Source organism: Erinaceus europaeus, chromosome 12 (genome assembly GCF_950295315.1).
Source record: "Erinaceus europaeus chromosome 12, mEriEur2.1, whole genome shotgun sequence".
Classification (NCBI taxonomy): domain Eukaryota; kingdom Metazoa; phylum Chordata; class Mammalia; order Eulipotyphla; family Erinaceidae; genus Erinaceus; species Erinaceus europaeus.
Window position 1 is genome coordinate 18,858,716 of NC_080173.1, and position 22,572 is coordinate 18,881,287.

At 38.7% G+C, this 22,572-nt stretch overlaps 1 protein-coding gene across 11 annotated transcripts in view; it reads right to left on the reverse strand.

The window, feature by feature from the left end:
• MITF (melanocyte inducing transcription factor) overlaps positions 1-22,572 on the reverse strand; it is a 276,773-nt gene that overhangs the window by 146,151 nt on the left and 108,050 nt on the right. The window contains exon 1 of one of the 11 annotated variants that reach the window (XM_060202886.1): positions 1,054-1,176. The exons of the other annotated variants lie outside the window; for them this stretch is intronic. The gene's annotated coding sequence lies outside the window, so the exon portion shown is untranslated. Of the gene's footprint in view, positions 1-1,053; positions 1,177-22,572 lie in introns of those variants that run through there. 11 annotated transcript variants of the gene reach the window in all.

Consider the following 22,572-nt stretch of genomic DNA (forward strand, 5'->3'; position numbering starts at 1 on the left):
CAGAGCACTGTCATTTGGAAGAACTTTGTCCACTGATATGCCCCCAGCCCTTCCACCGTAGTGACCTCCTTTAGACTGTCTCAGAATGAAGGGAAGGGGAAAGGGCAGTGCATCTAACAAATAACTGACAGAAAGAGCAATTAGGGTTTTGCTGACCCTTGGATCCAGGCTCTTCCACTTAGAAAGTTTCTCAGACTCATTGATCAGAACATCCTAAAAATATCCAAAAAGATAAAAACCCTTGGCTGTGCTCAACCCCTTCCCCCACACCCCCCAAAAAAGCAGTCACAAAAATGACAGTGTCTTTCAGAAGTAGCTGTAGTTAAACATTGTTAAATCACATGATTTTGCTGCCCCTTATTCCAGCTAATGAAAAGGGGCATTGAGCATTCAGTGGGAAAAGCAATGTTTTTATAATTTTATCAGCACTTACTACAAAGCTTACTTGTAAGATTTTAGGAAATCTTCACTTTTTCTGACCTTGAGAACCAACATTCTCTTGAGTCAAGGACTTAATTCTAATATTGGATGTGCTCTCAAGTTTGTTTCAAAGAAAAAAAATAATAAGTTCATGTTGACTGATGCATGATTTTTAGTTCAGAAAAAAAAAGTACATGTTTAAACTATCACTATATGTCATAAAGTATCAGTAACAGCCACTCAGCAAAATCTAAATCATTTTAAAGTCATAAAAAAGCACATAAAGTGTGATAATTTATTAGAAATATCCACTGTAAAAGAAAGGGTCATGGAGGGTTATAGCGCAATCATGTTGTTCTCCTCACACCACAGAACTTTACACATGACCTCTGCAATTCCCTTTGCAAATCACTTCAGTACCAGGGTATTCAACTTTAAAAACTAGGGGGAGGTAAGACACTGCTGCAAAAAATCAAGTAGCAGGAACACCAGAATACATAGGAATATGATAAATGCCTTTCTTATAGAAGAAATGCAGACACTATTAATTTACAGAATCCAACACAAAAGGCAACTTGTCAGATCTCCTCAGCCACTTACATTTTAAGCCTAGAAGAGCAAGATGAGACTTACCCTGGGAAGCCATCCTATAGGCTGACTCAGAAAAATAGTCTGTTGAAAAGTCAAAAAACAGCTACACACCAATGCTCCAAAAACTCAGTGGGTTTAACCCTCCTATCCACCTACTAACCCCTGCTACTATGTATGCATCTGGCTTTTGTTAAAGAACTTCTGCAAATGTACAGTGGATGAGTAATCATTCAGACTTTGAAAAACATGCCAAACCTATCATTAGTAACCGAAGCCTCATTTACACACCAATTTTTTAATGTTTTGTTTTAAAGTAAAATTAGTATATATTTTTTTGAAATTAGTATTTTTGATGGTGAAAATGTTCTGTCACATACAGTTCAAAAAGCAAGAGACCACCTGATGTGTAAATAACTTATTCTGAGTCCTGCCAATCGTCAGAAATACTTAACTAGTAATAAGTAAAGGCATGGCCTGCTCAACAATCCTTTAAAATTAATTTTGTCACTATTTTCAGCAACTTCCCTACAGTCCTACGCTCTACCAGCTATCGAAGGAGGTAATTTTGTCACTATTTTCAAATAAGACCTCTAGTCAAATTTACCTTATCCTCTCTTCCACTGAAAAGAGCAAAAGCTTTACTAGAATAAATATTAAAAATACTGAAGAAAGTAGAGGATCAATTCATTTCTCACTGTTTACTCATCTAACTCTTTCTCTTTAAGATAGTCATTATTGAGAGTTCTTGACGGATCATTGTAAAAATATATATGTATCTGTTTTGCATATTATATACACACACATATATCAAAAGCAAAACTAACTCAGTTGGGAGTGAGTTTGGTGACCATGAATAACATAAGAACTTTGGTGGGGGATGTACTGTGCCATACTAGTATTGAGGTATGACAGTACATTCCTGAAGCTTAAATAGTACATGTAGACCAAGGCTACATGCATTATAATAAAACATCAAACAATAACCAGACAAATAAGCCCAAGTTCTGGAAACTGATTGGTCAAAGACATCAGAATTCCCCTGGCTTTATAAAAAAAAGATATCGAAGTCTATAAACAGTAAAGGATCCCCAGTGAGATCAGGACAACTGCCTGTAATCAAGTGCATTGCTGTTTCTGCTGGGAAACATATGAATATGCAATGAAGTCAGATAAAAAAGATGATTAATAATTTTGTTTCATTTCAGGTCAGGTGAATCTGTGAAATATTTAAAAATACTTTTTAAAGAACTTTCAATATTCAGAGCCTCCCAGAGGCAATATTTTGAAAATTTAACCTTTATCAAAAAAGTCTGTGAAAAAACAGTTTGAAAATAGGCATGAATATAATTAAAGTTATACCACAACCATTTCAGTTTAAGAATATGCCCCACTTGCAGTACATATTTTATGACTATGTATTTTTAAATAATTAAGATGGGACCAGGCAGTAGTGCAGTGGGTTAAGTGTACATGGCGCAAAGTGTAAGGACTCACGTAAGGATCCGGGTTCGAGCCCCCAGCTCCCCCACTGCAGAGGGGTCATTTCACAAGTGGTGAAGCAGGTCTGCAGGTGTCTATCTTTCTCTCCTCTTCTCTATTTTCCTGTCTTCTCTCAATTTCTGTCTGTCTTATTCAACAATGACAGCAAATAACAACAACAATAATAACAACAACAAACGACAGGGCAACAAAAGGAGGAAAAAAGAAATTGTTAACTCTTATCCCGACACCTGTTTTCTAAATAAATAAATATTAGAAAAAGTAATTAAGATATATTTCAAATATCCCAGCTTTGAGATACTGCTTCTAAAGTGTTACTTGTTTTAATCTGAAATTTAAATTTCTCTGGGTTGCTATATATCTGGCATACTTAAGAGGTACACAGTAGTGCTGGAAAGAATAGGGTCCTTATGCTAGTAGCTGGGAGGTGGTAAATATGCAGGTAATATATAGGTACACAACTATAAATACAATGTAAAGATTATAAAGAGCTTCATAGAGATGAACTGACCAGCAGAACAAAAATAAAAAGTATTTAAATATAGAATTTAAAAATACAAAGGGTTGGTAGTCAGGCAGTAGCACAGCGGGTTAAGCATACGTGGTGCAAAGGGCAAGGAACAGTTAGGATCCCAGTTCGAGCCCCTGGCTCCCCACCTGCAGGGAAGTCACTTCACAGGCAGTGTAGAAGGTCAGCAGGCATCTCTCTGTCTCTCTTTCTCTCTATCTCCCCCATCTCTCTCAGTTTCTCTCTGTCTCTATCCAGTAATAAATAAATAAATAAATAAATAAAATTAAAAAAAAATACATAGGATTAGGAAATGGCTTGCTGCAAATTCATGCTGAAATTAGTTAAAAAGAAATCAAACAAAAACACCTTGGTCTGGCAAAAATAACTCACTTGAGTAACATGCTGCTTTTCCACACGCACAACCAAGTCCAGCCCTTGATGCACTGAAGCTCTGAAGGAAGCTTCAGTGCTATGGTATCTTCCCTCCCCACTCCCTTTCTAGGGCCCCTCAGTTCACTGTTTCTAGCTTGTTGGGGGAGAGGGATATAGGTCATCCCAGAGCAGTGAGCCCTGGAGAATGAATGAATGAATGAATGAATGAATGAATGAATGAATGAATGAATGAATGAATGAATGAATGAATGAATGAAATCTCCTATAAGGACTGAGCACCTTACACAAGCATACAGTAGATACTCAACACATAGATGTTCAAGGCAGAGCCAAGACTCCCACATCTTTTGGCTTTGGCCTACCTTGGTCAGGCCCTATCCCTTAGGGTGAAGAAAGATGATAACAAGAAGTATTTATCAATTCCTCCTTTAGAAGATCGGGCAATCATCTGTCTACAACTTCATGAGATAACACAAGTCAGAACTATCCATCCCACGCCCCCCAGGTTTTTCATTCATAGGAAATAAAATGATAGTTTGTACTTCAATCACAATTTGTTGTGCAGCAATAGTAAACAAAATTTGGGGAAGAATGGGGAGTGGCTAGTACTCTCAGACACTGCTGGTGGAATCAGGACAACTGCTTTAGAACACTGGCAAAGGGAGTCGGATGGTAGCGCAGCGGGTTAAGCGCAGGTGGTGCAAGGACCGGTGTAAGGATCCCGGTTTGAGCCCCCAGCTCCCCACCTGCAGGGGAGTCGCTTCACAGGTGGTGAAGCAGGTCTGCAGGTGTTTATCTTCCTCTCTGCCCTCTGTCTTCCCCTCCTCTCTCCATTTCTCCCTGTCCTATCCAACAACAATGATATCAACAATAACTACAACAATAAAACAACAAGGGCAACAAAAGAGAACAAATAAATATTAAAAAAAAAAAAGAATGAAAAAAATTTTTAAAAGAACACTGGCAGAACCCAGAAAATCTGGACATTCATACAGCCTGTGTACCAGTCGGCTGCTACGGTTAACTGCTACACTTCTGGTTCTTGCCAATTCCCACACTAAACTCCTCCCTGCATTCTCTGCTGGGTTTGAAACACCTCCCCACCAATTAAGCCTCCAGATTAAGCTTTCTAAACCTCACCTTTGTGGTCCAGGGGGTGGCGCAGTGATAAAGCTTTGGACTCTCAAGCATGAGATCCTGAGTTCAATCCCCCATCCCCTGTAGCACATGTGCCAGAGTGATATCTGGGTCTTTCTCTCTCCTCCTATCTTCCTCATTAATAAATAAATAAAATCTTAAAAAAAAAAAAACCCTCACCTTTCACTATCCCATTTTGCTGCTCAAAAAGTTCTCCAAATATATATACTTAATAAGTATTTGCTGATGGATTAATTGTAAGATTAAAATCTGGGGAAGTTTTACTAAGCTGTACTGAGGGACAGAAAACAGAAAGCAAATAACACAGGCATTCAGAGATTTGCAAGGCAATTCCTTGAAATGCCCTCAAAAGAAAAAAAAAAATCACAGAAATAAAGCTTGTTGTGAAATCATATGTGGAAAGACATCTCAAGGACCCAGACAAGTTACTTATTGCTATTACTATCTAAGCACAAGTTGTAACTATAACAATGATGGTGACAAGCAAGATCCCACAGAATAACAAATAATGAATTTCAAATGTGAAAAAGGTTTCTACTGCATAGTAAGAAGAAAGAAACAAGGATGTGAAATGGATGGGGGAAGGGAAGGCAGCTATGCTCACCACTATGCTCACCAAAGCACCTGGATGGGGAAAGGGAAGGAGAGAGGAAATGAAAACAAAGGAGGAGAGGAAAGGAAAACAAAAGAGGAGAGGGAAAGAAGGAATGGAACCCTTAATCTTCTTGTAGAATAATTTCATATGCCTTGATGATTGACTAGGATTGTATCAGTAGCGGTAGTAATAATGGGAGGAGGAGGACACATAATTATAACATTTGCCATTGACTCTGCCTGCTCATGAGTAGATAATATACTGAGCATAAAATATTTACAAAATCAATATTTATGCCAGCTACTGTATTAGTCACTTCCTAAGCATCATCTCATTTCACCCAATGGCCACCTTTTAAGACTGTATATTATTATGAAACTTATGAATGGAAAGGTCAGGTAACTTGTTTAAGGTCTTATCCATGAATCCTCTGAGGGCCTCAGTATCCTCTGAGAGATTAAATAAATAAATTAATTAATTAATTAATTAAATAAAATAAAGCCCCATGCCCCACTCGGCTCTGGTGTGCTGATATCATATAGGACTTGCATGCAAGTCCTAGATTCTGCCACTAAGCTAACCCTCTAGTCAAATGATGATGCTTTTTAAAATGCTCTAGAAAAAACAAAAACAAACAAAAAAAATTAATATAGTCATGGGCCCCTTGGAATATAAGTAAAATAGGCCTACTGACTATCTACAAAATGGAGACCCCCCCCCCAATTCTTCATCTGAAATATTCCAGCCTATAGGTTCATGATTAGTCAATAATTTGTTTGGCTGTATATGTTAACTCTCTTTTTAGCCACTAGGTTCCAGATGCTACCCATGATGCCAACCGGACTTGCCTGGGCTGATGACCCCACCAATGTGTCCTGGAGCCCCACTTCTCCAGAGTTCTGCCCCAATAGGGAAAGAGAGAGACAGGCTGGGAGTATGTATTCACTGTCCTGCCAATGCCCATGTTCATCCTGGTATAGTTTGTAGCCAGGCCTTGTAAGCATGTGGTCCTGAGTTCCATCCTGGGCCCCTTGCTGCAGGTTTGATTGGCAATAAAGTAAAAGTCCTTTAGTGCAAATACCAGTGTAACAGGTTGACATTTGCTGATCCCTTATCTAGGTTCAGAATTACAGAAGCCAGACCTTCCATCTTCAGCACCCTACAATGACCCTGGGTCCATACTCCCAGAAGGTTAAAGAATAGGAAAGCTATCAAGGGTATGGGGATGGGATGCGGGGTTCTGGTGGTGGGAATTGTGTGGAGTTGTACCCACCCCTCTTATCCTATGGTTTTTGTCAGTGTTTCCTTTTTATAAATAAAAATAAAAGAAAATGCTACTACATCAATATGCACTCAGGACACAAGTAATTTTCTTTATCTATTCTACATCAGTTACCACTATTGACTTTATAGTTCACATACACAACCTAGATAAAAAGTGTTTGAATAAAATTTATAAAAAAAAAAACACAGGCTGACATATGACTCTTTTAAAAAGAAAACACACTGTTTTTCTTTTCATTAGAATAGCTCCAGATTAATGAAGGATGCTAGCTAATCTTCTTAAAACATTCTTCATCTTAAAATACAAACTGTGAAACTATGTTAACACAATCCTGAAATGCCCAGTCATTCATAAAGCTTCTTTAAGTCAGAGTAAGTTAATGATTTTCCTCAAAGTCCAAATAACCCACATTCCAGAGCAAAGCATACTTGAGGTTGGCCATGGAGCCCATAACGACTGATTTACTTATAAACTGGCAACCAAGCAAGTAATCTTAGCTTTGGGCCAATTGTAAATAGAGGACAGATTATTCTAGATTGTATTTATAAAGACTTAGTTTTTTTCTAAGGCAAGGATTCTAGATTGTCACCTTCAGAATTCACAATCTTCTAACACATTACCTGGTGGAAGTAGTAAATATTTCTTAAATTACAGAATGAAACTGTTGTGTCCTCAATTTTTTTTAATCTTTATTTTTTAATTTTCTTTATTTCCTTTTTTGTTGCCCTTGTTTTATTATTGTAGTTATTACTGATGTTGTTGTTGTTGGATAAGACAGATGAAATGGAGAGGAGGGGAAGACAGAGGGGGAGAGAAAGATAGACACCTGCAGACCTGCTTCACTGCCTGTGAAGAGACTCCCCTGCAGTTGAGGAGCTTGAACTGGGTTCCTTATGTGGGTCCTTGTGCTTAGTGCCACCTGTGCTTAACCCGCTGCGCTACCGCCCAACTCCCTTTTAATCTTTTATTTAATCAGAACACTTCTCACCTCTGGTTTAAGGTGGTGGGAAGGAAACTGAACTTGGGTCTTTAGAGCCTCAGGCATGAAAGTCTGTTTGCATAATCATTATGCTATCTACCCCCTCCTCAATTCTTAAAGGCTTCCCAGCTTTGCTGAAATTCAGACAGAGCTCTGTGAGGAAACCACCAAGGTCACCTTGGCTTCCAGCCTAAGTCTTCTGTACATCTTGTGAATTCCCTTTATGCTGCTTGAATGAAGGTTCAAAACAGTAACAGTGAAACTACTGAATTAAAAAACAAAAACAAAAACTAGCATGAAAATCAAATGAGGAATCATCCTAGAGATATATCTACTGATTCTGCCTGAATGTTTAAAAAGACTGCAGGGTCTGCAAGGCAGCTCATCTGGCAGTGCATCTGCTTTGTCCTAGACCCTACCCAGGTTAGAGCCTTTTTCCTTTAGCCCCACATCCACAACTCACTGGAGGAAGCTTTGTTGCTATGGTATCTTTTCTTACCCTTTAATTCATTCTGTTTCTCTGTCTCTATCACTCTCTACGTGACAAAGAGTCTAAAGCCATGAAGCCCAGTGATGATGACAACAAGACATGGCTACATCTTGTCCAACCAAGTCTCTTCCTATTGACTGTGTCCTACTAATACTAGGTTGCCAGTGGCTGTGACCAAGAATAGTGAATACTGAGTACAAGTCACATGTATCACTTCTCAATATAAGTTCTAGGAGACAGTGTATGGTTTCACTCTTCCCCTCTTCATTCTGTTTGAAACAAATGTGCCCCAACAGGCACTGCTGTTTGAGTCTTAGTTTCAGAAAAGACATTGAGCAGAGCCTCTGCTAATCTGAGTCTTTCAGAATTCGCTAAAACAATTATCTTCTATTACCAAAGCCAAATGTGGCCTCTAGCTCACAGGTATCAATTTTTTTTTCTCACTATGTAGGGAAAAAATGCCTATGCAGCAGTTCTTGAGGAAGATTTCATGGTAATGTCCAATATTCTTAAGTCCCTGTACAAGAATTAGTATGGTATTAAAGAAAGTCCATTTATGGGAGCCAGGCAGTGACGCATGAGGTGTACACAGTACTAAGCACAAGGACCCACGCAAGAGTCCAGGTCCGAGCCCCTGGCTCCCTACCTGTAAGGGGGACACTTTACAAGTGGCAAAGTAGGCCTGCAGGTGTCTGTTTCCCTCTCCCTCTCCATCTCTCCCTGTCCTGTTCAATAAAGTGGAAAAAATGGCCACCAGGAGCAGTGGATTCATAATGCTAGCACTGAGCCCCAGCAATAACCCTGGAGGCAGGGGAGGGGGGGAGCAGTAGAGGAAGGGAGTAAGAAAGAGAGAGAGAGAGAGACATCATTCAACAACCTCCAGCAGCATAGATATATGAGTGAAAAGTTAAAGCAGAGCAATAGTACCAATAAGAGGCTAGGAAGAGTTTAGGAAAATTTGACCAAGGACAGATTAATAAGAAAGGCCCAGAAAATTATAAGTCATAGAGCTATTTGGTCAATTGTCCAACTCCACCCAACTTATTTGATTTTGGTTTTTAAGTAGGTGCACACTCTTAAGAACCAGGCTTTCCCATTTAAAAATTTAAGGAATCAAATCAGATAATGCTCCAGGCACCTTATTAGGTTTTTTTTTCTTTTCTTTTTTTTTCTGAGACCTACACTTGACCATATCACATTGCTGCAGCTCTCACACAGAAAAAAAGGGAACAAAGGAGTAACTGATTACAACCCTATCACATGATGCACAAGGGTAGAAGGAAACATGCTTGACATGTACATTTAATCAACTTTTGATTATCAAGGTAGATATTGAAGCTCTGCAGACAATCCCCAGAAACTGAATTACCACTCACCACTAGGTCCCATCAGCAATCTTATTCATGTATCCTGAAGCTTTCCTACAAAGAAAATGGTCAGTTTGTCAAGCAAAATCCCTTGTGGACTTTATATTCTAGATTTACTAGAAACACTGGCATCCTTTTTCACTACAGGGAACCACAAATTTTCAGATTTTACTAAGACTATTTCATTCAATCAGAAGAATAAAAAGATATACACACACACACACACACACACACACACACACACACACACACATACACACACACACACACACACAATACTCATAGCATACACATTCTTATTCCATGCTCATTTGTACAACTCCATTAGACTGTCTTATCTATTTGCCTCTTGCATTGCAAGCACAGAACCTAATGTTATTAGTAAGCCCCTGTAACAGCAAAGGTCCAATCTAGAGCTAGAAATCTCAAGATAATTTAAATGGGTAAATTTTAGTGTAAGGAATTATTAACTATAACAGGGAATCAGCTAGTATGATATAAGTATATCCCTAAAAATTATAGAAATGGTTGATGTAAGGAAGAGTCAGAACCTCTAGGAATAAGACACAGGTCACAAAGTTAAGCCTTCTCCCCAAAGCTGAGATTCAGATCCTATAGCTAGCTTTCTGCATGGCCAAGAATCCTCTATGGTACTGCACCTGTGGAACATCCTGGAATCCAGACTCCAGGGTGCCTGGGAAAGCTATTCACGGAGCAGTATCTCATCAGAAGTATCCTGCTACAGAACTGCCCAGTACAACTTTATTAACTTGCACAGTGAGCCTGGCACTGGAGAAGTGCTCTAACTACAGGATTCGGATGATGAAGAAGCTACATGTGCTGTAGTAAACAAGTAATGAAGATGACTCCAAGGCAGCAGAAGCCAAGTGCTGGAGAAGCTGTGAGCACCGCAGAAGCCAAGTGAGCCACATCAACCAATTCCAGGAAATAAATCCCCTTCCTTCTGCACTGTCTCTCCAGTGCCCTCTCCTGACAAAAAATTAACATCCTGTCAACTGGTAAAGCAAAATATTCAGAGTCTAGATCCATTTGCACAGAGGAGGCAATAAAGGGTGAATTTGGACCAGATGGGTAATAAAGTGATAACCAACACAGACTCTATAACAAGCAATGTAGGAAATTCTAGTAACCAAATGCTTTGGATGCATGTCACAGACTTTAACATATTCTAGTGAGAATTACCCTGGTTACAGATGACAAAACTAACTTGGAGCAAAATCATCTTTTGAAGAGGCAAGTACATCTAATAGCACCTGTGGAGTCTTCTGAGTCAGATACAGGACTTTCGTTTCTTGAACTATCTACTTTTTACTGTATTTTGACTGTGCCAAATCAGTTTCTAGATGGTCCTTAGCCTGGCATTGATAATACCAGTCCCCTGACAAATGATGACAAACTTTGAATATCAAATCTCTCACGCAGCCATAAATAATGTTGTTCATATTTTGACCTTTGCCTAGCCTTTTACGTAAATGTGGTGACTGTTTTGTAATAGGATAATGCCAGGCCTGTGTATGTTCAGAATGTCTCAGCCATGGCCTTTTATCCAAGCTCTAGTCATCCTCCTAAGCAAAATGTGGGCTGTTTAAGTAAATGCAAGGCATATTTAAAATAAAAAGAAGTAATCATCAACTGTGTAGTATGTAAAGGAGAGCAGAATGAATGATGACGTGATATCACAAAGGATTCTGACAAGAGAGATCCAGTATAAATGCAATGAGCAAACACTGTCAAAAATGTCCTTTGATGCAGATCTCTAAAGGTCAGTTGTTCAAATAACATCAGATATGAGGAAAGGCTCTGATGCTAAAAGAAATCATTGTAACCCTTATTTCCATCTATAAGAAAGATAAAAAAAAAAAAAAAAAACCAGCCCAAAAGAGTAAGGTACAAAAGCTAACTATATGCTGTACAAATATAAGCCTCAAATGTAAGGACACAGAAAAGTTAACTGTGGGCCAAAAAGACATCTCATGTAAGTGCCTGCTTTGCCCAGTCCCCGCTTCACGGGGAGAAGTTTCCATGCTTTGGTGTCTTTGCCTTCTCCTCTTTCTCTATCTAAAAAAAGAAAAAAGGAACAAAGAAAAGGAAGGAAGGAAGGAAGGGAGGGAGGGAGGGAGGGAGGGAGGGAGGAAGGAAGGAAGGAAGGAAGGAAGGAAGGAAGGAGAAAAGGAAAGAAAAGGGAAGAACAGGAAAGAAAAGAAAAGTTAGTTGGGAGCAGTGAAGCCCAAGTAATAACAACAACAAAAAAAGATAGAAACAAATATACCTTGTGGACTTCAACCCAAAATGCTCAGTCAGTCCAGACTGAATGGTAATTTTCAGTTGAGGGAAATAAAAAAGACTCTGGGAAAGAAATTAAGCAGAAAATTATATGGAAAACTTAAACAAGGGTTTTGTGTTTGTGTGGGGGGCAAGTACTTGGGCTGGGGGTGAATTAAAAATCTGAGAAATTACTTAGTCACCAGTCCACAGCACAATACCAATTGAGAAGAATAGAAGGTGAGACACATAGAACCCACTGATACTCTCTTATCTCAAACTCAGTTACTTTGTCTTCCCAGGGCTTAATTTTTCAGTTTCTTTTACAATTTACTTTGATTACGAATGACTTTTTCCTTCTAAGAAAGGTAAAATCTGTAAAGGTACAGAAGTGTCTCTTTAAATTATATTTCCTAGAACCTATGGCAGGGTTAGGAATGAACCAAATACTCAAGAAATACTTGAAATATCATAATCTCAGAAAAGGATCTTCTGAGGGGGTCGGACAGTGGCATACTGGATTTAACACACATAGTATGAAGCACAAGGACCCACTCAAGGAAACCAGTTTGAGCTCCTGGCTCCCACCTGCACCCCCTGTTGCTTCACAGGCAGCGAAGTAGGTCTGCAGGTGTCTACCTTTCTCTCTCTCTCCCTTCTCTCTCAATCTCTCTATCTCTCTCTCTCCCTCCCTCCCTCCCTCCCTCCCCTCTCAGTATCTTTCTGTCCTATCCAATAAAATGGTGGGGGGAAAAAAAAAGGAAAAATGCCCACCAGGAGTAATGGATTCCAAGTGCAGGCACCAATCCCCAGTGTTAAACTGGGGGGGGGGGGGAGAGTCCTTTGATTATATATAATATCAAGCACATTTTAAACTAAAGGTTAGAAAACTTTCTAGGTTAAGGTCCAGACTCAGTATTTTAGGCTTGGTGAATCACCTGTGGTCTCTATTCAATTTTCTTTGTTTTGTTTTTCATCTTAAATGGTTGAAAACAACAATTATTAATTGTAAAGATCATTCTTCAGACTAGGGACAAATGTGAATAGATAGCAGACTGGGTTGCTAATTCCTACTGTAAACTGGTACATATAAAATCAGAATATAGGGAGCTAGGCAGTGGTTCACCTCGTTAAATGCATGTTACAGTGGGCAAGGACCCAGGTTTAAGTCCCTGGTCCCCACCTGCAGAGGGAAAATTTAATGAGTGCTAAAGTAGGAGGACAGGTGTCTCTCTGTTTCTTTCCCTTTCTACGCCTCCCTCCTTTCTAAATCTCTCTCTGTCTCTACCCAATAATAAATAAATATTAAAAAAAAAATATGAGGAGCCTATTCTAAGATACACACAGTCAAGAAAAATTGGGTTAGAGTTCTGCTTTGAATTTTTTTTTTAAATCTAAAGGGAAAAAAATCACCTAAAACTCATGATCATCTATTTATGTTCTGTCCTATTTTAAAATATAATCTATTTGATACTATTGAAGAAAAATAAAGTTAAAGGCTGGAAACAAAAACACACAACGTGAACAAATCACAGGTCAGCAACAGAAGCTGTATAGAATCCCAGCTTATGGTTTCTGCCATCTTTCACTGTTTCCCATACATACTACCAGTAAGATTTCAAATTTCAGCAACCTCATTAGTTTTCCAGGCTTTATGACTCACGCTTTGGGGGTGGAGGAGAGGCCAGTGACCAACAAAACAAAGACTTCAATGTCTTCAGAAGCTGAGAAAATTCCGGCATTGTCAGGAGAGATACTATTTATAACCCATTTAATGTGTATGCTCATGAATGCATTTTCTCTGGACAATATCCGACCCACACTGATGAATTCCTAACTTTAGCAACGGTAAAGAAGTCAAGCCTACCAATAGAAAAAAATTAATTCCTTGCTTTTGTTATTTTATTAATATCTGTTATTAATATCTGGCATCATGTGATAAAATTAAAAGGTTCCTGTTTTTTATTCACCTTTGACCAAAAAAAAAAAAAAAAGTCTCACTGCTATGAGTTTTGAACTGAGATTACGGGAAAAATATGGGCTCAGAAAATCTCTCACCGCTAGACTGCAAGAAAAAATTTAAAAATAAAATAAAATGAAATAAAATAAAAAAGGTTGTAGAAAATCCCGGTTCACAAATTTACAGAAACACACACAAGAATAAATGCCAAGCAATTATACTGTCTGTATGTCTGTGGCTTATAATTATACACATATTATATTTCTTTGTTTACACTTTTATCTTATTGCACAATAACAGGGTTCTCTGGGAAGGTATCTTGACATACTGCTCCCCTTATTGCAGTGTTGGGCAGCCCAGCTTTGCAGCAAAACTTCTGCAATGAATGATTACAATGGGCTCTGCAAACCCTGCACATTGCCTCCATTCCATTCATGGATCACAACCAAATTAATTTTCTCCTGTGCCAATTCTATCACATCCCCAGGGTTTACAAAGAAGTTTTACCAGGCTATCAGAACCCAAAAGGGACTGAATATTTTCATTCTGGCAAAACTTAAAATAGAGTTGAAAAATAAAACAATGAGAATGAATATTTAGTTCTGCAAAGCTCTGAACTTCTAGAATTTTTTTTTTATGATTGAAAACATAAATCCTACTTTTGCTGTCATTGCTACATTTAAACAGCAAGTTACTAAGAAACAAACTTAGGAATTCTAAGGTTTTAACTTAAATCTGACTTAATATATTTCAGAGTACATAGTCATGTCAAAATGTAAGTTACTAAGAAACGGACTTAGGAATTCTAAGGTTTTAACTTAAATCTGACTTAATATATTTCAGAGTACACAGTCATGTCAAAATGTAAGTTGGAAAAAGTTCCATGTTCACCCCAGTAAAGATTCTCCCTTAATAAAATACAGTATATAGTGAGTCATGGGTACAAATATACACTTTATAGTAGTCATATTAATAATAAAATCAAAATGAAGGTGAAATCAATCTTACTATCTTAATACGAAGTGCCCAAAACATTTCTTCAACATTAATGAATATTGAAAATCATTAACAAGACATTTTATATTATTCATACTAAGTCTATGAACATTGATAAGTATTTTACACGCACATTTAAATCTGTTTCTTAATTCTTTTTTTTAATGTGTGACTAACAGTGGTTTACAAGATTGTGGGATTACAGGGTCTGGTTCAAGGCCATTACCCATCACCAAATTCTGTGTCCCCACCTGCCTTCACATCTCAATGTACACTAATCACATTTGAAGTGCCTAAAAGCTACATGGAGTTAGTGCTACCATACACAAACCACACTGAAGACTCCTCTTATGCATCCATTTGATCTTCCAGTTCAGAAAATTCTAGTTGCACTGGCATGGCTGTCAGCAGGAGAACTGTTTCAACTCTGAGAGTCATTGAAAACTCTTGGACAAGTTCACACTTGGATTTCACTCTCTGACACAGCCACACTTTAGCCCATCTGTTACAATGGAACAATGCCCACCAGAAGAAGTTACCAGCTTCTAGAAACAGACATGCAACCACAGCAGTAAGATTCTCCTCGCTTAAGCAATTCCAAATTCTGAACTTCTGAACTTCATTTTTCCCAGGTGCTGCATCTGGACATTTAGCAGGGCTTAAATTAGCACTTTTTTTTTTTTAGGTACTGTCTTTGAAAGGGGGGATGAAAGGGAGGTTAAACCTTTTTCAGGATAGGGGTTTGAGGAAGAAGGTTATAGGAAGTGTAAGTCAACAACAAAGAAGACACTGTGCCCTTTATATGACATTTTAAAAATAACTAATACTGACTTAAACAGTCCCACTAGTATGGTCTTTTATTCCCATTCAACCTTCAATTCAATCAGTCGAACTGCTTCTTTTAAAATGTTCAAGTATTTTGAAATATACAGGTATGATATATATATTTTTTCATTCTTTTTAAAGGTTAATCTTACTGAAACTTCAACCTATCAGATAGCATTGAGGAGTGCTGTGGTTGGCACCTTGCATTTTAAACACATAAGTCCTCTTAAGTTTAATATGTACATAGGTTTCTTATATGAAAAATTTAATTACTTTGTTTTCAAAAAATTAACATCAATCCCTAATACCACCATTAAGCAGACTTGAACAGTGATCTAAGACAACTCTTTCTTGCTTGCTCTCATTAAAATAAATATGATGTGAAAATTTCCATAACAGTACTCAAGACTGTCACATTTAATTCAATATTTGCCATAAAGATAATTATCAACTGAGAAGATGTAAGTCAGAAGTCCAGATTCTCCTTCATTTACATAGTCATTCAATGCACAAAATTAGTGCCTGACACTTTATTTGTGCTAGATAGCGTTGGGGAACAAGCATGAGCTCTCCCTGAGCTCTCCTTGATGGATAAGTAATTCCTTCAGAAAAGTTTACATTCGACAGTATAAATACAATAGTTTATTCATGCATAACATTATGGGGTGTCCTATCCACACTCCCAGCCAGTTTCTATCTTTCCCTAGTTCTCTTTCTCCTTCTCACTAAGTCTCCCTCTCTCCTTCTTCTATCCCTTACTCTCTGTCTGAGGGGAAATTTGTCCATCAGGAGCATTAGAATGATGCAGACACAAAACCACAGGGAAGAATTGGTGGCAAAAAAATATATATATAATTTTTTACACTGAGTCTTTTTTTCTTTTTTTTAATTTCTTTATTGGGGAATTAATGTTTTACATTCAACAGTAAATACAATAGTTTGTACATGTATAACATTTCTCAGTTTCCCATATAAAAATACAACTCCAACTAGGTCCTCTGTCATCCTTCTTAGACCTGTATTCTCCCCCCACCCACCCACCCGCCCCAGAGTCTTTTACTTTGGTGTAATATGCCAATTCCAGTTCAGGTTCTTCTTGTGTTTTCTCTTATCTTGTTTGTCAACTTCTGCCTGAGAGTGACATCATTCCATATACATCCTTCTGTTTCTGACTTATTTCATTGAACATGAATTTTTCAAGGTCCATCCAAGATCAGCTGGAAACAGTGAAGTCATAATTTTTTATAGTTGAGTAGTATTCCTCTGTGTATATATGCAACAACTTGCTCAGCCACTCATCTGTTGTTGGACATCTGGGTTGCTTCCAGGTTTCGGCTATTACAAATTGTGCTGCTAAGAACATACGTGTACACAGATCTTTTTGGATGGGGGTGTTGAGTTCCTTAGGATAGATCCCCAGGAGAGGAATTGCAGGATTTTCAGGAAACTGTGAGGATGTGGTTGAGCTTGGCAGGGCTTAACTTGAGGGGACATCCATCCTGTCAGTCTCTCTCTACTGAAAGGTTGAGCAAGGAGGGACAGGACTCCCCAAGACTTCCCCTGTCTTATCAGACTCCCTGCCTCACAATGCACCCTGCATTTTTCTGCCTCCAGGAGCCCAGCATTCCTTAAAACATTAAGCCAGCTCCCCCTGTTCCATCCTACATTCCTGATACTATAGCCTATCTACATAATCATTGTTTTGCCTGAAAGATCCCCACCCATTCCATTCCTTTGATCTATCTTTTTTCTACCCTCAAGACCCCCCCCTGCCTGCAGGGTATTATTAATCCTACCAGTTAAAACCCTCGCAACAATTGCTAAGGAATTTCCTACTTTTCCCAGCCCCTTTTGCCTTCTCCACCCCTTTCCAAACCATGTCAAGCCATTTCTGTTTCTGACTTGCCACTTCTGGGTCTGCCCTTTAAAAGCCTTGGCTCTCTGATCGATAAAGAATCAAAATGCCTCCCCGCCAGGAGCTCTGTTCATGAGTCATCTCCCTCATGTTACTGAGCGAGTACAGCCCAGGCTGGCTCTGACCGCGTTCTCTCCACCTAGGAAGAGACACCCCCATGCTAGCCTGGCACAGGATCATAGGGTAGGTCCATTTCTAGCCTTCTGAGAGTTCTCTAGACTGTTCTCCACAGAGGCTAGACCAATTTACATTCCCACCAGCAGTGCAGGAGGTTCCTTTGAAACCACAAGCTCTCCAGCATTTGCTGCTGTTACCTTTTCTGATATATATATGACATTCTCACAGTTCATAATGAAACAGTGTCTGCTTAGACTTAGATACCCTCCTGACCTACTTCCTATTACACGTCTCTCACTCACTCCAAACCTAAACTTACCAAAGCAAGGGCTGCAAAAGTTGAATAAAAACAAGAAACTGATATACTTTAATGATGACTCTTTAGTCACTATCAAGACATCCCATCAGTTAGGGTCCTAGTCAGGGAGTCCTTAGATTCCCAAACAGAAGTGAAGGGCCTAGACCTTGAATAGATCCCTCTCTCCATTGATACCAGTCATCTCTATCAGGAACAACACAATAGACCCCTTTGTGGGTCCCCATAGGACCTTGCCCTCAACTTGGATCAGCAAAGGTAAAGAATGTTCCATCCTCCAAAGGGAGGATGGACAACATACTCTATGCTAGACCTGAGGAAGATAGGTCGATATTGGGGCAGCTAGGAATGTTCCTACTCATGACCACAGAATGTGAGCTCAGAACTACAGGGAGGCAGAGGTCACATAGGCTCCTAAACTGAATATGGGCCCCAGACCACATCAAATAGATGGGGTTTACAGTCAACAATAGTTATACCCCTTTCCCATATTAGGGAGCTACTCTCTTCCCTGATCCAGCTTTCTGTTCCTTTTCCAGCCATGACATCATCTCCCCAGACAATAACTTGGATCTACCTGCATATCAGATTTCAGGCTCAGGAAAAAAAAAACAAACTAGTATAGCCACAGGCCCTTTGGAATATAACTAAAATATGCCTACTAGCTATCTACAAAATGGAGACCCCCCCCTCCCCAACTCTTCATCTGCACTATTCCAGCTTTTAGGTTCATGACTGGTCAACAATTTGTTTGTCTTTGTATGTTAACTCTCTTTTCAGCCACCAGGTTCGAAATGCTAGCATGATGCCAACCAGACTTCCCTGGACAGACAACCCCACCAATGTGTCCTGGAGCTTGGATCCTCCAGAACCCCACCCTACTAGGAAAGAGAGAGACAGGCTGGGAGTATGGATCTACCTGTCAACGCCCATGTTCATCGGGGAAGCAATTACAGAAGCCGAACCTTCCACCTTCTGCATCCCACAATGAAATTGGGTCCATACTCCCATAGCATTAAAGAATAGGAAAGTTATCAGGGAAGGGGTGGGATACAGGTGGTGGGAATTGTGTGGAGGTGTACTCCTCTTATCCTATGGTTTTGTCAATGTTTCTTTTTTATAAATAATAATAATAATTTTGTGAATGTGATTCGTGCAGGAAGAGAAACAAATGAGATGAACACTATGACCATCTATGCTTCTGTCTAGACATGCTTTCTGAATTGTGAGGCAGAGGAAGAACCAGAGCAGAACAGAGCACTCTCCACAGGTTGGAATGAAAAAACTGGAGTTAAGAATGAGATGATTAGAATAGGTAGGCCAAATACAGAAAAGGAAGGAGCTGAGACAGGGGAATTTTTTATAAATTATGTCCTTGAGATGTTAGCAAAAACAGCAATGTGCAGAGGAACTAATTCTATAAGAATAAGTAAGATAATTCAGTAAGATAACTATCAGAAAAGAGATGAGCTGCCAGTGAAAGAGCATGTGTAGAAGAGCTATAAATCTAAAAGCTTTTAGAACCGAGAAATTACTGGGAGACCCTCAAGTTCTAGTCATTATACACCTGGAGCTAAGAATCTGGAAGACAGACTATAAAGGCTACAACTTGGAAAAGGGGCTAAAATAGGTATATGTAAAAATACTACTAAATCTACTTTTACAGTTTGTTTTAAGTGCAGCAGAATAAGCTGATCTGCCTTCCAGAACAAAATTTAGTACTTCTTAAAATTACTTAACAAAATCCAAAACTATAATAGACTAATGTTGACAATGATTAACATCCAGTGAAAAAAAGAATTACGTATATGCAGAAAAAGTGTTAACTCAGCAAGACTGAATTTAAAAAAAGATGGAAAGAGAGCCTATTTTTAAGGCTAGTGTTCCTTGGTTTCTAGGGGATACTTCTGGAACCAGTGAAATACCTCACTTGGATAGTGTACTGCTTTGGCATATACAGAACCAAGTTTGAGTTCAACTCCCACTGCACTGAAGGAAGTTTCTGTGCTGTGGTCTCTTCCACTCAATCTCACTCTCTACCTTAGAAAGAGATATATATATACCTCTTTGATCACAATGTCAATTCAAAAAGGGTAAGTCTCAGGGAGTCTGGCAGTAGCACAGCCGGTTAAGCACATGTGGTGTGAAGTGCAAGGACTGGATATGGATCCTGGTTCAAGCATCCAGCTCCCCACCTACAGGGGAGTCGCTTCACAAGTGGTGAAGCAGGTCTGCAGGTGTCTATCTTTCTCTCCCCCTCTCTGTCTTCCCCTCCTCTCTCCATTTCTCTCTGTCCTATCTAACAATTATGGCATCAATAAGAACAACAATAATAATATCTACAACAACAAAAAACAAAGTCAACAAAGGAAAATAAATAAATATAAAAAATTTAAATTCAAAAAGGGTCTCTACAAAACTAATCATTTTCCAATGAACTTAATTATATACACTTTAATTTGTATGTCAGTATTTAATTTCAAATAAAAGTACTGTATACCCCATTTACTCTTCACTACAAATAAAAAAAAAACACTATAATGAAGAAATCTTGTTACATGTTAGTGTGCAAGGCCCTGAGTTCAAGCCCCTGGTCCCCATCTGCAGGCGGGAAGCTTCACAAGTGGTGAAGCAGGGTTGCAAGTGTCTCTCTGTCTCTCTCGCTCTCTATCTCCCTTTCCCTCTTGATTTCTGGCTGTCTCTATCAGATAAATAAATATAATTTCAAAAAAAATCTCAAAGCAGGACAATGGAGCAGCAGGTAGAGCACACATGTCATCACGTGCATAGACCCAGGTTAAAGCCCCCAGTCTCCAACTAGAGGAGGGAAGCTTCAAAAACACTGACAGAAGTAAAAATAATTGTGTAGTCAAGTCCCAGTGAAAATCCTGGTGTTAAAATAAAAATAAAGAGGAAGGAAAAAATGAATAAGTCTCATCTATTTGTGAGCTGAGTAACTCCAGAAATATGCTAGTGATTCTAGAAACTTGTGGTTCAATGTCAAGTCTAAAAAGCAGCTTTTGGTGATCTTTCTTTTCCATTAAACCAATAGAAAACAATCTAGAATACAACGAATAATAACCTATGCCTTCCCAGCAATAAAATCTACCAAAAATCCTTAACCTTTGTACTTTCATATAAATTGGATTTATGCTACAGAAAAAGGCAATTATATCAATGCTCAAATATATTATGGGATATAACAGCAGTTCCAAGATGGAGACTTACTCTACTGGATATAAATGCACAGATAAAGTAACAGTAGAAGATAGGAAAGATTTTTATGCACATTCTACCTACAGACTGACCCAATCTTCCTTACTTTTACCTTATGTTACTTGTTTACCTGGCTGTCACAATGGAAAGTTATCTTCACAAGTAATGCAGATGGGTGAGAAAATCTTGCATGAGTCAGTCATAAAGGGTATCCAATGCTAAGCATGTTCATTGCCAGGTCAGTTTCCCTCAGCACTGATTGCTTGACAACCTCACTATCTAATCCCAAAACATTCCCATTGTCTTCCCAACCCACTGAGTGGGAGACGACAAAAGGATATTAGGATGTGCCAACTGAAGATAAGAAAGAATTCAACCAACTAAAATGTCTGTATATATTACTAATTCTTCCTCCTTATTGAACCCAAGAAAGAAGAGGAGTGGCTTTATCACTAACTCAACATATAAAACCTCATTATTCATATTTTTATATTATTTTTAAAATATTTATTTATTTCCTTTTGTTCCCCTTGTTGTAGTTGTTATTGTTGTTATTGATGTCGTCACTGTTGGATAGGACAGAGAAATGGAGAGAGGAGGGGGAGAGAAAGATAGACACCTGCAGACCTTCACCGCCTGTGAATCGACTCCCCTGCAGGTGGGTAACTGGGGGCTCGAACTGGGATCCTTATGTTGGTTCTTGTGCTTCGCACCACGTGTGCTTAACCCGCTGCGCTACCGCCATTCATATTTTTAAGAGAACATCACAGAAAAAAATCAGGTTAAGTGAAATAAATCAGAAACAGAAGGATGAATATGGGATGATCTCACTAACAGGCAGAAGTTGAAACACAAAGTCAGAAGAGAAAACACAAGTAGAATCTGAACTGGAGTTGGTGTATTGCACCAAAGTAAAAGACTCTGGGGTGGGGTGGGGGATGGGGGTGCAGATCCAAAAAGAATGACAGAGGACCTAGTGGGGGTTGTGTTGTTATGTGGAAAAACTGAAAAATGTTATGAATGTACAAACTATTGCATTTATACTGTCGAATGTAAAACATTAATCCCCCAATAAAGAAATTCATTTAAAAACTTTGAACTATATCAAAATGAAAACATTAGAAAAATTCATATGAGGTAACATATAGAACAAAAAATTAAAATTCTAAGCATAAAATAATAACCATATAGGGTAAACTGAGTTATGAGAATTAAAAGTTGACAAATAAAAAGAAGTCTTCCATTTACAAACAAATCAATACTTCATCCTCTAGGCATATTTTATAGTTTATCCTCTCTTCCCTATCAGCAATCTCTTAGGCCAAACAGCTCACATTTTGCATATATCTATTCACAAGGCAACCCCTCACAGACAAGCCCTTTTACCTTTAGAAATATAATCTAATGTTTCAGTCCACCATCCCTATGGGATTGTGCCATTCCTGTTTTAGGCAAACCTACTAGTGTCAAGCACTTTGGATAAGGTCGCTGAGCTATTTCCAGACAGAGCTAAGACTATAACTTACTATCCTCATTCTTTCTACAATAGCATACTACTTTGCCTATTCTATTTACCCTGTTTCTGTTTTTGTTAATCCTCCCTTTGCTACTCAAAACTTTCTACTAACTTGATGTCATATTCAGACATTTGAGGT